The 15,747-nt window shown below is 37.5% G+C and overlaps 1 long non-coding RNA gene across 2 annotated transcripts; it reads right to left on the bottom strand.

Moving 5' to 3' along the window:
• Window positions 1–453: 453 nt before the first annotated feature.
• LOC117243729 lies at window positions 454–13,037 on the bottom strand. 2 transcript variants are annotated; one of them, XR_004495574.1, is made up of 4 exons: window positions 12,939–13,037; window positions 3,507–3,544; window positions 2,294–2,508; window positions 454–1,846 (listed from the first exon to the last, which is right to left on the bottom strand). It is a non-coding gene; the product is annotated as an uncharacterized LOC117243729 (long non-coding RNA). The 2 variants fall into 2 exon arrangements; XR_004495573.1 differs by having other exon boundaries at window positions 454–2,508.
• Between the last annotated feature and the right edge of the window lie 2,710 nt (window positions 13,038–15,747).

Below are 15,747 nucleotides of genomic sequence, written 5' to 3'. Positions count from 1 at the left end.
TCTTGCCCAGGCTGTTGTAGGTAGTTCTGTGGCCTCGGCCGGTGCAGGAACTGGAGCCGTCTGCGATGGAGAGTTCCTCAAGGCTGCTCTGGAGAGTGTAGTCGCCGCCCCAGCTCTCTGCAGGCCCAGAGTCTCTCTCCTTCTTCACTCAGCAGTTTCTAGTGAATTTAGTTACAGCAAAAACCCTGCAGCCGAGCCAGAGATCGGCTCGGCCCGGCCAGAGCCGGGCAGGGCCCACATCTCCCGGCCGGGAGACGCGGCAGGCCCAGCCCTGTCCCCGCCCGGCCCCATGGCCTGGGCTGGGAACGGGAGGCCGGAGCTCCGAGCTCTTCACAGCCAGGAAACAAAGAGAACCAAGAGAGCTATGGTTTTACACTTTAAGGTAGGGTTCACAAGTTGATCCCACTTTTCAATGGCCTAAACTGCTGCCAATTCTCAGCAATGACCGATAATTGGTCAGGAGAAAAGACTCCAGGCAGTTCCCAGAAACTTCAGCTTTTCTTAAAGGTAAAGTAACTCTATGACACCTGGTCAGCACACAAGTTTTTATTCAGTAACAGCAGTGGAAAGAAACTTTAGCTTCATAAAGTTGCTGCAGAAATATGATCCCATTTCAGTTTTGTAGCAATTCAAAAGGCAGAGTTATTTTTCTGAAAGTTTAGTTCCATGTTGTGCAGGATCTTCTTGAATGATGATGTTGCTTCATCTGTCATCCAAATAAGCCAGCATTCCTTTCTGCAGGAGTACTCTTATGACTGCCATGTACAGGACCATATTCTTCCTTCCTCTGCTTGGACCTGTGTTACATCGGTCACTGTCTTTCTTTGCTCTTAAGGCCTTCCTTTCTTGTTCACTACTTAAAAATCTGACACTTTGTGGACTTATTCTTAAGTCCTTTTCAGGAAAAAAAAATCTGCTATATTCAGTTTACAGGAAGCAGATACTGATTTGAAGCTATTTTCAGCAGTATTTTTCTTTTTATACCTTCAGGATCTTGCATTGAAAAGAGATCTCTGAGACAGCTCTGCATTCTAAATCACTCAAAACCAAACACATGCTGGCCTGATCAGCTACTTCACTCAAATCCATAAAGGCAACTTACTCCTACTTATGTATCATCACGATCACAGCATACTGTTGTGTCGTTAGCAGCATAAATTTCAAGGAGCACAAGTTCACAAATACCAGCAGCAGTTCTATTCCAGTGGCTACCAAGAGAGTGCTAGAGATGCTTTTGATGACAAATCTTGCCAGAAACCTCAGGTTTCTGCTGTTATTTTGTAGAAAGTCTTGAGAGCTGTTTCTAGGAGGTTACTGAATTTCTTGTCACAGAGGGAATATCACTGCCTTGAAAAATCGTTAATAGTTGTGGTCAGAAATTACTTTTGTTCTTGAACCAATACTATTTCAGACACTCAAACAACTTCATATTTTCTGCTTCATTTCTCAAGTTCACACTTTAACACGCTATAACATCTGCTTTGGAAATGTGTGAAATAACCGATATGAAAGCACTCTTAGCTGAAAATTTTAAAGGAAGATTATTTTAAAAATAGTCCAGATGGGGAACAATGACTAAGTTGTTGCTTTAAGTTCATCTCCAGCTCATAGGCTCCCTGGAATCCAAGTCACATATCTTACCTGAAAGATAGGGGAGGGATATTTAAAACTGCCTTCCAGCTCCTGTTTCTTATACATTCACTGATATCAGGGGTGGGTTTTTCTCATGTTTGGTACAGTGGCTGATTCGACCTCTCTCCTTGATACAACCACACTTGCAGGAATGGATATCAAACTCTTATGCTCCACAGCCATGTGATAAATGTAGTCAGTAAGCACAGGGATGCTTTGCAAGAGAACAGAGGATGGTGAGAAAGAGAAAAGGGAAGGGTAGAAACAAATAGGTCCTAACCTAATTTGGTAATAGAGGGTGCACCAGAAAGAGTGGGGGGGCTGTTGAAAATACTAGGTTGGGACTGGTATGAGAAAACTGGGACAGTACAGTTCTGTGCCTGACAAATATTTTCTTCTCAAGTCACAGATTCTCAAATTTTGCCATACACAAAGTCAGCGACAACTCAGTTTTTCCTTTGATTGCACATTGAACTTCAGTTGCATTCTGCATTAAAATTCGACGGTGAATGAGTAATTTCAAAGGAAGGACACAGAAGAAAATCTCTTTGATGAGCTAGTCAACATAGTGCCTCAAGAGTCATGTTATTCAGACAATGCTGCAAAAAGTCTTTCCCCATTTTTTAATTTCAAGATTACAAGAAAGTAGGATTCTACTTACCTTTTCATTCAAAATTTCCACAATTTGATGAGAAAGGTGAAAGAAATCCTCATGTTTTAGTTACCCCGCATGAGAAAGTGTACCTCATTGCTGTATAAATGCAAAAGGCACATAGCCTTTCCCATTACACCATTATCCCACTCAAGAAATACAGCTGTTTCAAAAGTAACTCTCTGGTTGTTTTGACCACCTTGTTTCAGAGGAAAATATGTGAGCTGAAAAAATAGAACAGATAATAATGTTCCTGTAAGATTTTCAAATTACCGCATTACAGCAATTGTAATATGCAAGTTGGACATGATAATTTGTTCTGACCAGGAATTCTATACACATAATGACTCTCACAATGTCTTTCTCTGCAAGAAGTCTATTCTTGGGCATACACATGAAGGATGGATTGATAAGCCTTCCCTATTTTATAATAAACTGTCAAAACACTTGAATATATTGTCCATCAAAAACAAGGACAAAGCCATATTTTCTTCTTCTACACAGTATATTACATTATATCTTCCAGAGCTGGAGTCTGTTTCCCCACAGCAGACCTCAGGGTGTTGTGCTTTGCATTGGTAGCTAGAAAGGTATTGACAGCACATCAATGGTTTGGCTACTTAATCTCCTAAAATGGTAAAATGGCAAAAGCTTACTTAGATTCACAGGTGGATCTTTGTGTTTTCAGTGGAAAACCTGCTGGGCAAAATTTAGCCCCTTCATTTTCTAATTCATTACAGTAATCATCCCTATATACTAAATTCCTAAAACATCCCCAACTGGATTGTGAAGGTGCAATGCTTCATATAATGTTTCTATTATCACAGCATGATGAGGAAACCGCTGCGAATTATAATTATACTTATTTTACAATTAAGGAATAATCATAAAAATGTATTATCGCCACTAATATGAGGCTTTCTGAGGAGAAAGAATAGTCTTGACTCTTTGTACTTCATTCAGAGACAAGTATTCTTCTGAATAATTTTAATTTTAAAGTTTAGTTTTATTGATTGCATGTAGAACAGTTGTGTTTGTCAGAATTATGCTCTATGGCCAGTATTATCATAGAACTTAAAAGGCTAAATTATTTTACACTGCTCGAGGATCATGCTCTTTTAAGTTTCCCAGTAAAACTATTTATTGAAAGAAATCTAGTTCGTAACTTGAAGTTCAGAAAAGAAAAACATTTAATGCTATTCAAAAGCTGGATTATACATACATCTTTATTGGAAGAAAGTTCTCCATCACATAATTTATCTGCAAAGGGAAAAGAGTACTGTTGGTGATGCAATTTAGAATTTCACAAATTTGTTCAATCTTCACAATTTTGCCCTTTTAGGGCAATAGGTATAAAAACAGGTATATATATTTATAAAAATATAAAAATAGGTAGCTTTTCCACAATGACATATTTTGTATCAAAAGTAGTTGTGGTTTGATATTTATCTGTATAAATCAATTAATCAATGCTCTCCACACAATTACCATACTAAACCTTGTTCTAGAAAATAGTATCTAGAAAAGCCAGCATGTATGCACTTGCTTGTCTAACATATATAAAAAGACTATTATGAACACCAACAAGAAAAAGTCATATTTTGTAACAAAGATTACATTAGAAACCTGGATTTCACTCACGTGACATATCGTGTTTTAGTGCAAAGGAAAACTTACAGAAATTCAAAGAACAATGAGTGGTACTCATTCTAAAATATATGTTAAATGCCTTAAGTTATCATTATCCTTTGTATCTCTTCACTTATATTCAGCTGACCTTTATCCTTCCAGAAACAAGCACCTAAAGGCAGAGACCAAGTCCATGTCTCTTGTGGCAGACCTTAAAGAAATGACTAAAATTAATAATTAGATATAGTCAAATATTAAATGTCCCTTGAGGTATCTGCATGGTCTATAGTTCCACTGCCTAAGTCTACATTAATTCAGTGATCTCAGTATTAAAGTAGTATTAAAATATTACTCCAAAGACAGTCAAAGGTTGCCACACATCATGAGATAACTCAAGGTAAACCTCAGCAAGATCAGTTTTCTATCTGCCAAGGTAACATAGCAATAAAAGAACTCCTAAAATTAAGGCAAAAAGACATTAGCTACCAGACAGATGTTGGTTTACAGTCATTATTACAACTCTCTTTCCATAATTAGTTAAAATTAGCTGAATTAGCTATAAAGTGTTCACAAGCACAAGTGAGATCCAGTAGTATGCCATTCACATGTTTAATTTGTTCTTGAACCCATTCTGTTTTTATCATTTTAAATCCTAAATATTCATGACAGGCATAACAGGCCCATCCATACATTAGTCCATTCACTCACTGCACTGAGTCTTTAGCAGTCCTTAAAGACAAACCAGAAATTTCTCTGGTGTGACATAGTAAGCTAAAGAAACCTGTTAGGAAATTCCCAAGTTCTCTCCACCATTTTGGGATGTCTTTTCCTTTTGCCCAGTTTCTTCTTGGTATGACTTTGTGTCTTAGTACAAGGCACTACAGTTTTCTATTGAGAACAAGTTTTCGTATGTCCATTGGCATGAAAAAATTACTTCATGTCACAATCACAGTGGTAAATGACATGCCAAATAAAGGTCATTTGAGATGGGATCTCTTTCCTGGATGATTTTTTCAGTCATGCTGGTATGGCCTCTCATCTTGCTGAAGAAGCCAGTCATTTCCCACTCACCTGTTTCTCCAGCTTCAAAAATGATGTCCTTCGTTTATGAATACAAAGACATTTATATACATAGAATACATATTAAATAATTCTATAATAATAGAATATTCTATTATTATAGAATACATATTTAAATACAAAGAAAGTTTTACACTCTCTCAAACCCTTTGGTCTTATTCCCCCTACAGTGTCATGAGTCATTCCAGTTCCTAAAGCCTGAATATCGAAACTACAAAGCCCTAGTAAAAATGTGGTGAAGACTGCAACCTAGGAGAGGTAGAGATGAACAGCCTGGGGATAGGTACTGAACGCCTCCAGTGAACAGCATTTTACCCCACAGAAACACGTACCCCTCACATGACAAACTGTAAGGGAAAAAGTGCCTCACTCTCCTTGTTTCCAATATCCAGCCCGTGGTTTCTTTGTGAGTATTCTTAGCCACACTACCAATCTCTGTAAATTCAGACATTAAGAGAAACAAGCCATGGAAGGGCACAGATTTGCAGGTCTACATCATCTCATCTAGTATAAGGAATGGGTTGCTATTATATACATAGACAATAAATGCAGTTTCAGTTGGTATTCACAGGAATATATGATTTAAGACTAAAAGAGGAGAGTGTTTAAACCTCTGAAAATTGATTAGGATGTTTTCCTCTTTGTCTAAATCACACTGTTCACCGGTCAGATGCTAAAACAGCAGATGCAAAGGCAACCAGAATGTGAAGTTCACCTGGAAACAAACATCATGCTATGTACACTATAGCAGTTCAAAAACTGTCTTGTACATCCACGCAGCAAGAGCAGCGCTGACTCTGGAGGACATAAACATTTGTTTTCCATAAGAACTTAAGATCCAAGCCTGGATCCATGATGTGTTGAATGTCCTTTGAGCCCTTCACTACAAGAAAAACACTGAGGTGCTGAAACAAGTCCAGAGAAGTGCAACAGAGCTGGTAAAGGATCTGGAGCACAAGTCAGCTGAGAGAGTTTGTGGGTGTTCATTCTTGAGAAAAGGAGACTCAGAGGAGACCTTACCCCTCTCTACCACTGCCTGAGAGGAGGTCATAGTGATATGGGGGTCATTCTCTTCTCCTCAGAAGAAGGAGATGACAGAATGAGAGAAAAAAAGCCTCAAAAACCACCAGGTATGTTTACATTAAAAAAATTTCTTCACAGAAAGGATTGGCAAGCATCTGATGCTCAAAGACCAGTAATGGAGAAAAGGCTTTTTCCTGGAGTCCATCTGGATTCTAGATGTCTAAAAAGATTAAAAATGCACAAGCAGAAGAGAGGCAATCCTTTCCCTACAGTAATGGGAGCTAGAGAGCATGCTGAACTCTCTCAGATATGAGAAAGCACCTGTCATCCCCAGACAAGTAGTCACTTCTGATTTGGAGTTCTTCTTCATGCAACATCTTACTATTTCCCGATCTCTAATATCTGATAGCGCCTAGAAAACAAAGCAGTACCTTAACAAACATGACTCCCAGCAGCTTTTGGAAGACAGGTGGATCTTGACCAAAATCCCAGATGAAAGCACCCACAAGATCTGCAGAAGTTCTGATGTTAACTAAATACATTGCTATGCTCTACAGAAGCAGGGAAACCTGAACTATAAATAAAATCAGTAGGAAAATTTGGAATGTAACAGATGATGCATACACATTTCTGTCTATTACTAAGAAAAAGAACTACCAATTATTTTTAAATTTACACTTCAATGGGAGAGATTCTAGCACTGATCCACAAGCCCCTCTTAACTTCCAGCCTTATATTAGACTTCAGTAGGTAAGTTACTGCCACCCAAAAGCAAGAGTACAAAACAGAAGTTTAAAATAATTTAATGTTTTAATTAATGTAACATTTTAAGACATTTTAGGTTACTGTATCAATTGTATTCACCATCAACTGCTGGGGTTTGATTCCAACTCAATATAAAAACACTCCACTATAGAAGTTATAAAAAAGGGACTTAGCTTACTAAAACAAGAATTGGTGAAAGTTTTGCATTTTACTACTAGCACTGTATTCACCATCATATAAGGGATTCTTTCAGCAGGGAGAACTTCCTGCTTTCCAAATTGTAAGACAAAAAATTCAGTATATGTGAAAGAATATGGAAAAGGAAAGACGAGGAAAGACAATGTTTAGAGAATAAATGCAGCTGAAAAAGGTATTAGGATATTATTGTCTTTGGCTATGAAAAAACCCAGAGCCAATGAGATCAAAGGCAGCCTAAATCAAAGGCATTACAGTGACTCCAAATGTCATCCCCCATATGACATTATCTAGAGTCATATCGAAATGTAGAGCCTTCCAACAGAGTATTTTTAACCTATTACATATACTTCTGTAGTACACCTACATATCTAAAGAAAGACAACCAGTTTATTCTACAGAGCCCTCTCAGTATGCTTGAGAGAGTATTGTTCTTTACTATTTCACCACAGCTTTAGTCCCTAGAAGTTAACAGACTCATGCTTCTCAAGACAGACACATGCTTCTCAGGCATATGCATGCTGGCAACTTTCTCCTTACACCTTCCCAAACAAAAGAGAAGCGTTTTCAGGCAAAGAGACAACTAGATTGTACAGCATTTGCTAAAGGCCCTTAAAGGACTTCTGATTTACAGGATGATGTAATCAACCCGAGAGTAAAGCAGACTCCATAGTTCATGGATCTTTCCCACTTTTATATCTAGCTGAAGCAGCAGATGTTGCCACTACCCGCTCCAGCAGACACACTTTTTTCTTGGAAGACAAGGAGAGATAAGGGGCTTTCTGCAGACTAGATAAACATGCAACTTTTAAGCACAGTAAAGCTTAAGCTAATTAGAGAGTTCTAAAGAACACAGCTGCTTGTTTACCATTAGTATGTTTTAAGATTGTTAAAAATAAAGTTATTTTGGAGCAGACCAGCATCTTCTCTGCAGTTGCAAAAAGTAAAAAACATACAGTAGAGAAAATGAAACTGCTGTTCCATAGCCATCTATCAATAGATCTATTCTGTCTGTAAAATTGTTTTTGAGATATTTAGATGCCTCCTTGAAAACAAAGAAATTGTCTTTCAATCCCCAAAGATGACTCATTTTGGAAAGTGAGCACCAGAAAATATCAGCTGAAACCCAAAACCCATGTTGAGCAAGAACATTAACGCTAGATTAGAAATGTTAATGCCATTGGGAACTTTTAACTTTGAGAAGTTGCTGAAGTTAGTGCTTCTAGGTGCACAGATCTTGTCTTGGCTCTTTTTCACAGTTTCCTCTTTCATTAAAAATAATGTATTTCTATGTCACTGTGATTATACATGGAGATTTATAAAGTACAGGAATACACAGACCTAACCTTTAACAAAACAAAACTGAGCACAGGATTTATAGCATCTACTTTCTATATTACTGGTTTTGAATCATAGTAAATAAATGCATTCACACAAAATCAAATTGGAAAAAGCAGCAGCTTATCACATTGCTTTTTCTTTTTCCCATGCAAAACGAGGAAGACTGTCCAACACACAGGAAGCTGACATAAAGCCAGTCCTGGCAGCAAACACAGGACCAGACCACCATCCCTGCAAGAGGGAAGCAAAATTTACCAGCTTGCACACACACTATCATTTCTTTCCATAAAAATAATTTATTGATATAACAATTGCAGCAAGAAGTTCCTGCACCACCAGAAACTTCTGGCTTCTGCAGCAGTAGTTTGCAGCATGGGATTGTGTTAAAACCTGCAGTGCCTACATTTAAACTGGCTTAGCTTCTGCCTAAAGACAAGGCACTACAATGACTCCAAGATTTTGTGTATCTAAGACACGCTCTACATTTTCTAGGTGGTTATGGTTACCTTTCAGTTGCAGATTGCAACTCTGTAAGTTCACGGCTGGAAGGTCTAAAAGCAAATGAGTCAATGGAAAACCTGCTACTCACTGTAGCATTTAACTGTAAGCAGTTAAATGAATGCACAAAGCATATAAAGGCCAAACTCAAAAGAATCACTTTGTTATATAGTTTAGATACTAGTGGTAATGTCCCCAGGGACATAACTTCCTTCATTTAAAGAATTTTAGAAAAGAGTGTTTAACTTCCTTCATTTAAGGGAGGAAAAGCTGATCTTGAACAAATGTAACTGGTTTCAGGATCTTGCCTAAAGCTGCTTCAACAGTTTGGCTACTACACTTAAATGCATCCAAACCCTCACTTCATTGCTGCTTCTTTTACAATTCTTGAATGCAAAAGTCTGTCTGATCAGAAATGATGCTATCCCAATTCATAGCCATTAATTTGTTTCTTAACCTCTCCCAGAGTCAAAATACAAAGACACGAGTCTGCTATGTAGGTGGTAAAGTACCTCTAAGAAACAATTAACTCCCCCAACTTTTAGAACCTGACACTTTGTAGTTTAATTTGATGCCCTTAGGGCTCTTTATTATGTGGAATAGGGAATATTCACATCTTTTTGTAGTAATTCATTACTTTACTGGCCTCTATCTTATCCTTATCAGGTTTTTACTTTCTTCATGTACAGAAGCAACTCTCTGCCTTTGTTCGTCAGTGTTGATTTTATTTCTGAGTTGTTCAAATGTTCCCTTTTGTCTCAATAGCAGTTTTCATGATAGAGAATCATAATGAAATTACATATTGATATGGTGGGGTTTTGTGGTGCTCTCAACAAGAAAGTAGAGAAGAATAGTCTATTCTATTTTTTTAAAACACTGCTAAACAATACACAAAGACAGCTGATACAAGTTCAGGAGAAAAATCATCACTTAAAAAACATAAGAAAAAGAGGGTTCAGAAGGTAAATGTCTTTCTTAACACAAGCAAGAGTAATTATGAAGATCTGCAATATGCCTGAAGAGACGTTACATTCTGTAGGTCAAAATGTCTTACTCAAGCTTTTAGGCTAGATTTGCAAGGGGAATTTAGCTCATACATAGCTGGTGCCCAGTTTCTTTTATCTTATTTTATGTCATATATAGGTAGAATTTATAGCCTAAAAAAATATTTTTATTGAAATCAATACATTGATTCAATCTGCTCCTTAAATGCATTGGATGTGCCAGGAAAGAGGCTCTAATCCTACTCAGAAAGAAATTTTAAAGGTCTAACCATAGACTAGAGAGAGGCATTGTCTTTTGTTTGGGATTAATGACTGCTAATCCATGTGTCCGGGACAAGTTTTATGGTCTCTTTCCTCTCCCAGGAATTCACTGCTGCAAAATGTTGTGGATAGTTGGGGCATATTAAAATCCAAAATGTAATTGGACAAATACACTGGGAGAAAAGCTTAAGTGGAGGCAAAAAGCTCAAATTCATGCTTCTTCTAGGCCAGAAAGGCTATGCTGGAAAAATATATTGAGGAAGTATCACTACATTTCTCTCTGCCTTTATGTTTTCACAAGCATTGACCACCTTCAGAGACAGAACACACTGAATAACAGAGTATTCCAATACTTGAAATTATAAATGTATCCTGAAAAGTTTTTATGGTCTTCTTGGCTGAAGAAATGGCACTAGAAAAGAAAAATCCCAAGGAACACGGAAAAAGATGACCTTACAGACTTGGTTCTCAAATGTGTTCAGGATACCTAGGCAATTTGTTTAAAAAAGTTTAATGATTGCAGTTTCCAAAAAAATTGGACAAGATCAAAAAAAATGGGAAAGATCATCATATGGAAGGCACTGTGTTAGTTTCATATGGGGTAGAGTTAATTTTCTTCACAGTAGCTAGTATGGGGCTGGCGTGAATTTGTGCTGAACACAGGGTTGATAATGGAGAGATGTTTTTGTTATTGCTGAGCAGGGCTCACACAGAGCCAAGGCCTTTTCTGCTTTTTGCACTGCCACAATGGCAAGAAATTTGGGGGTGCATGGGAGGCTGGGAGGAGACACAGCCAGGACAAGTGACCCCAACTGACTGAAGGGATATTCCAGACCACATGGCATCATGCTCAGTACATAAAGTAGGGGAAAGAAGGCAGAAGTGGGGAATATTTTGAGTTTGTCTTCCCACATAATCCTTATTTGTGACGAGACCCTGCTCTCCTGGAGATGGCTGAACATGCCTGCCCATGGGAAGCTTTGAGTTGAATTCCTTTGCTTTGCTTGAGTGCGCAGTTTGGTTTTTTCCCTGCTAAACTGTCTTTATCTCAACTCATGAGTTTTCCACATTTTACCCTTCTGGTTCTCTCCCCCAACCCAAAGGTGGGGAAGTGAGCAAGCAATTCATGATACTTGGTTCATTAGTGGTTAAACCAAGACATAACCTGAAGAGCTGCCAAAATATTCTAAGAAAACATTTATAGGAATGAAGACCAGAAAAGTGTCATTGAAATTTCAAATGGTCTATTTGCAAATAAAGCATGCAAACCCAGTCTGCTTCATCTTTAAGTCAGACATTTCAGTACACTGAGGTCAATTGGTTTTATTCATATTTTCTCATAAAAATAATGAGTCATGTACATGTACTAATCTGGACTTGTGAAATATCCTTTCAGTCAGAAAAACATGCACAATACAAAGATCAGAAAAGGGGTTTTTTTCTGTTACTGCTCTTTTCTGTTTGATGTTTGCTAGGCATCTGGAATTCACACTAATTTGCTTTAACACCTGCAGAAGTTGTTTTATTAGCTTTCTAAAAGCATTGAACTATTGAATCTCTTACTTGAAGTGTCCTCCAATGCAACTCACTGCCTGCACACTAATTAGTATGTATGCTGGCACATCAGCAGTATGGATGAGGAGGGCACACTGACCTGAGTTGCAAGCCAGCACCACCATACAGACGTGTCCAGAGAAACAAAGCTCAGATCACCTACCCCTCATAAAATCAACACCCTTTTGTCTCTGCCTGCAAATAGTCTGCCTATTCTGTAAGGCAGAGAGAACAGGTAAGAAGCATCCTATTCTTACTCATTTTGCATTTCTGACAACACACAGGAGTCAGTAATCACACAATTCATTACTGAGACAGAACTAGCTCAACAGAAAACAGGCAGAGCCACTGCAGTTCTCTCCCTGCCAAATTCCCTCTGTGGGAAAGGCAAACTTCTTACATATTCCCTGTCTTCTACTGAATCTGGTCCCCAAGGAAGTTGTGGAGCATTGGGTTGAATTTATATTCTCCTAGATAAATTACAATGGATCTTATAATAGTTCTAGGAACAACTCGCAGAGTTGTATAAATTACTGTGACTTTTACAGCCTTATTTTTTATAGTTCGATGTCAAGACTAGTAACAATATAGTGTATCACTAGAAATAGAAAAACTATAATTAAAATTTGTTGGTGACTATTTGTCCACAAATGTAGCTATTGTGTACGGGGAAGTGTTAGCTCCATCACAGGTTGCATTGCTGCACCTACATGAAACAAAAACATTCACTTCAAACAGCTGAGGGCACAATGGCCAAGATTTTTCCATGTGTCAAACGAAATTAGAATTTTCTTTTACGCAAAGTGCTTTTAAAAAGGCTTCTCTTCATTCAGAAATCATCACCAAGAAGCTACAAAAATATTAAGAATCTAGCTTGATTTAGCAAATTTCTTTTCTATTGAATATTAGCTTTATTACTGCAGCTGAAAACTGAGACACTTTTCATTTATATGTGGTTTGACCCCATCTTGCATCAGGCAAACTAATGATCTAGAAAAAATTCTGACAGGCAAGACATAACCTCAAGATGTACAGTATATTACATTATTGCTCCCTAAGGCTAAAAAGGAAAAAAGGCTAAGTGACACATTCTTCCACACTGCCAAATGAAAGCTAAAATGTTCACAATGATTGAACTAACCAAAGAAATCTGCACTTTAGATCTACTCAGAAGTTCCCAGAGGTCTTTGGAAAATAAAATTATCTTTTTCTTTTTTAAGCATAAGGGTTTCTGAGGTAAAATTACTCTGACATTTAAAACTTCAAACCAAAAAGGCATTTGTCTCGTTCTAAGTGCAACTTACCCCTGATTCAGGAAATACACTTTTAGTTGGATCAGGACCTGCACATGGATGCCAAAGTCAGTTCTCCTCAATGGAAAGCAGAGTTCACTAGTTTTTCCAGATCTCTGAAGGAAAAAAATCAATGAAAGGACTTACTTCTCTTAAATAAGAGAAGTAAGAACAGATAGGGCTTAAGAAAATAACCAAAGCTATTTGAAATGAAAGAAGTCAAGTAAATAAGGTAAAGAATTACCCAGTTGCAGTCCCTATGACTGATCTTGCATCGAAACATTTTACAAGGGATTATGATTTCAATCTAAGCTGAACACTAGCACTACTTTACCAGTCATCATCTAGTTAAATAGTGACTGAGTCTCTAAGAAGCACCCAGGTATTCATTATGGCAATGTGTACAGACAGACATCACCCTCTTGCACTGCACACTGTACAAATGTATGAAGAGAGATAGGCCCCACTAAGATGGAGTTAAGTCCTAACGACTGTGGCTGGAGATGGTGCACAAAAAGGATGGTGCAAATCAAAACCCACAGAAAACAAAACAGAATATTAGGTTAATTCTAATTTACCCAACCACATGCCCTGATCCATTAGACAACAGTGCCCCTGTCCTGACTCTTCTCAGATGAAAGTTTTTACTTTTTTATGAAAAAAAACAAGGAACCAGGAAATTTATGTAATTCTTCTCCCTTCCCTTCTGATATGACCCAAAAGATAATTCACTTAATGACAGAATAACAGTGAATATACAAAATATACAGCAAAACCAAAAAATGAGTCTGTAAGGAATCCACAGCCTATGAGTAGCACAACTATTCACAGTGAATCTAGCATTATGAAAACATTGTAGACTAAAAATAAGCTTGTCCAACTGCTGTACAGAGGTACTTGGACAAACTCAACATAACATATTATCTAGTGAGTCTTAATGCTCCTATCTTACTCCAGTATTTGTAGTTTTTAAAGAAATAGGAAATTACATGGGCTTATATAACATGTACTATTTATTGTCTATACCTCAGACAAAGATAGCAGTATGGTACCACAAGTCTTAAGCATTTTAAATTCTGGAAATTACCCTCCAGGCCCATCTTCTGACCTTCTCTGCTGCACTGGCCCTGTGTGGTTAAGATGCTGCAGAAAGCAAGCAGGGTATATATATATATATGTGTGTGTATGTGTATGTGTATATATATGTATGTTAGTGATGGCAATAGCAAAATATTTTACCCTAGTCACCTCCTAGTTTATTGTGCAATGGAAGCAACATAGTTACTAGCACAAGAAAAAGGACAAGGCACAAAGAGAGGCAGGTAATATTTGTGACAGTTCAGATTGGCAACAGGTTTAAATTGCTCTGGACTTGTATCTTAGCTGTACCAGCACAACTGAGGTAGCTGGCACATGACATGGGGCATATGAACTGTTGATTCTGGCTAAAATCAAATTTCCTAGCTGCACCTCTAGAGTCTGTGGTTTTCTCAAAGGAACATAGAAAATCTGAGTCAAACTTCGAATTACCATCTCAGTGCCTAGACACCAGCTCATTAGAGCATTTTTTACAGAACAAAAACAAAACAAACAAAAAACCCAACCAAAACTAAATCAACAAACAAACAAAAAACACAACCCCCAAACTCCTTAACGTTCTTCTGCATGATTGTTCTTCTTAAAAGACTTATCAGTGCTAGTCCAGGCACTAAGATACACACAGAAAATAAGTGAAATATGGATGTGGCTGATACACAGAGAAATGAGGGTTAATGTAACACAAACTGTGACGTCTTGGAAAACACGTGGGAGAAACATATATGACTGTAGGACTTACAATTAGGAAGCAAATAAAATGCTTACAACAGCAGTATTACAAAATGAATTCTCAAATGCATCAAATCATTTCCCAAATCTTGTCTAATTCACTACTATGTGGAGATATCAAACATCTTTTAGATTTGACTGGGACAGTGTTTTAGCTCTCTTTCAAGAATTCATCTTCAGGAACATTTAAAACACAAGCAGCAGTTTCATTGTAACCAGTGATATGAAAGGATCTGTGAGTAAGGCTAGGGTGAAAGCTTTTTTGGCCTTCACTAAAGAAAACAAAACACAGAAGTCCTATTACTCTACCACTCCTTAAAAGTCACCATGCCATTTCCCGTGTTGGAACATTATGTCAAAGTAAGCATGAACACCAGTCCTTGCCTGAGTTCCTAACATTTCTGACTGATATTTCTCAAAAATGGGCCATTCCCCTACATATGACAGGAGGACCACAGAGCCATGTTAGGAACACTGAATAAATGTGAAAGAGTAATAGAAAGAGTGATTCCTAAGGTGACTGTGTTCTGAGTGAGTATTCCTTTTTCTCTGTGAGAAGGCACTGTTGGACATTACATATGCATCTTAAAACCTCCTAATTTGAGTAGGACCACGTTAATGCTACAAAGAATCACCCCTCAAGACAACTACCCAACATCCTCTTACTTTCTTTTGCATAATTCTCTTTCTTAAAACACTAATTTAATTTTTGTGTTAACTGGATATCATGCAGCTTCTCATGAAACACCAGATTTTCCTAAAATGAAAAAAAGTGGAGCAGTTTCAAAAAAAAAAAAAAAATATATATATATAACTAATCAAAAATTTAAGCTTAAATTTCAGAATTCAGTTTATGCATAAGTATAGAAGACACATTCAAATCTTAATAAGATAGTCTATTATTTATGCTTATTTTAGAGTTTCCATTTTAAGAGGATTTCAAGTGATTTTAAATGTCACTGTATGTTAGAACACTACATGATGTAAGAAAGTA

Source organism: Parus major, chromosome Z (genome assembly GCF_001522545.3).
Source record: "Parus major isolate Abel chromosome Z, Parus_major1.1, whole genome shotgun sequence".
Classification (NCBI taxonomy): Eukaryota; Metazoa; Chordata; class Aves; order Passeriformes; family Paridae; genus Parus; species Parus major.
Note: the sequence above shows the minus strand (reverse complement) of the source record. Positions and strands in the feature narration are given on the sequence as shown.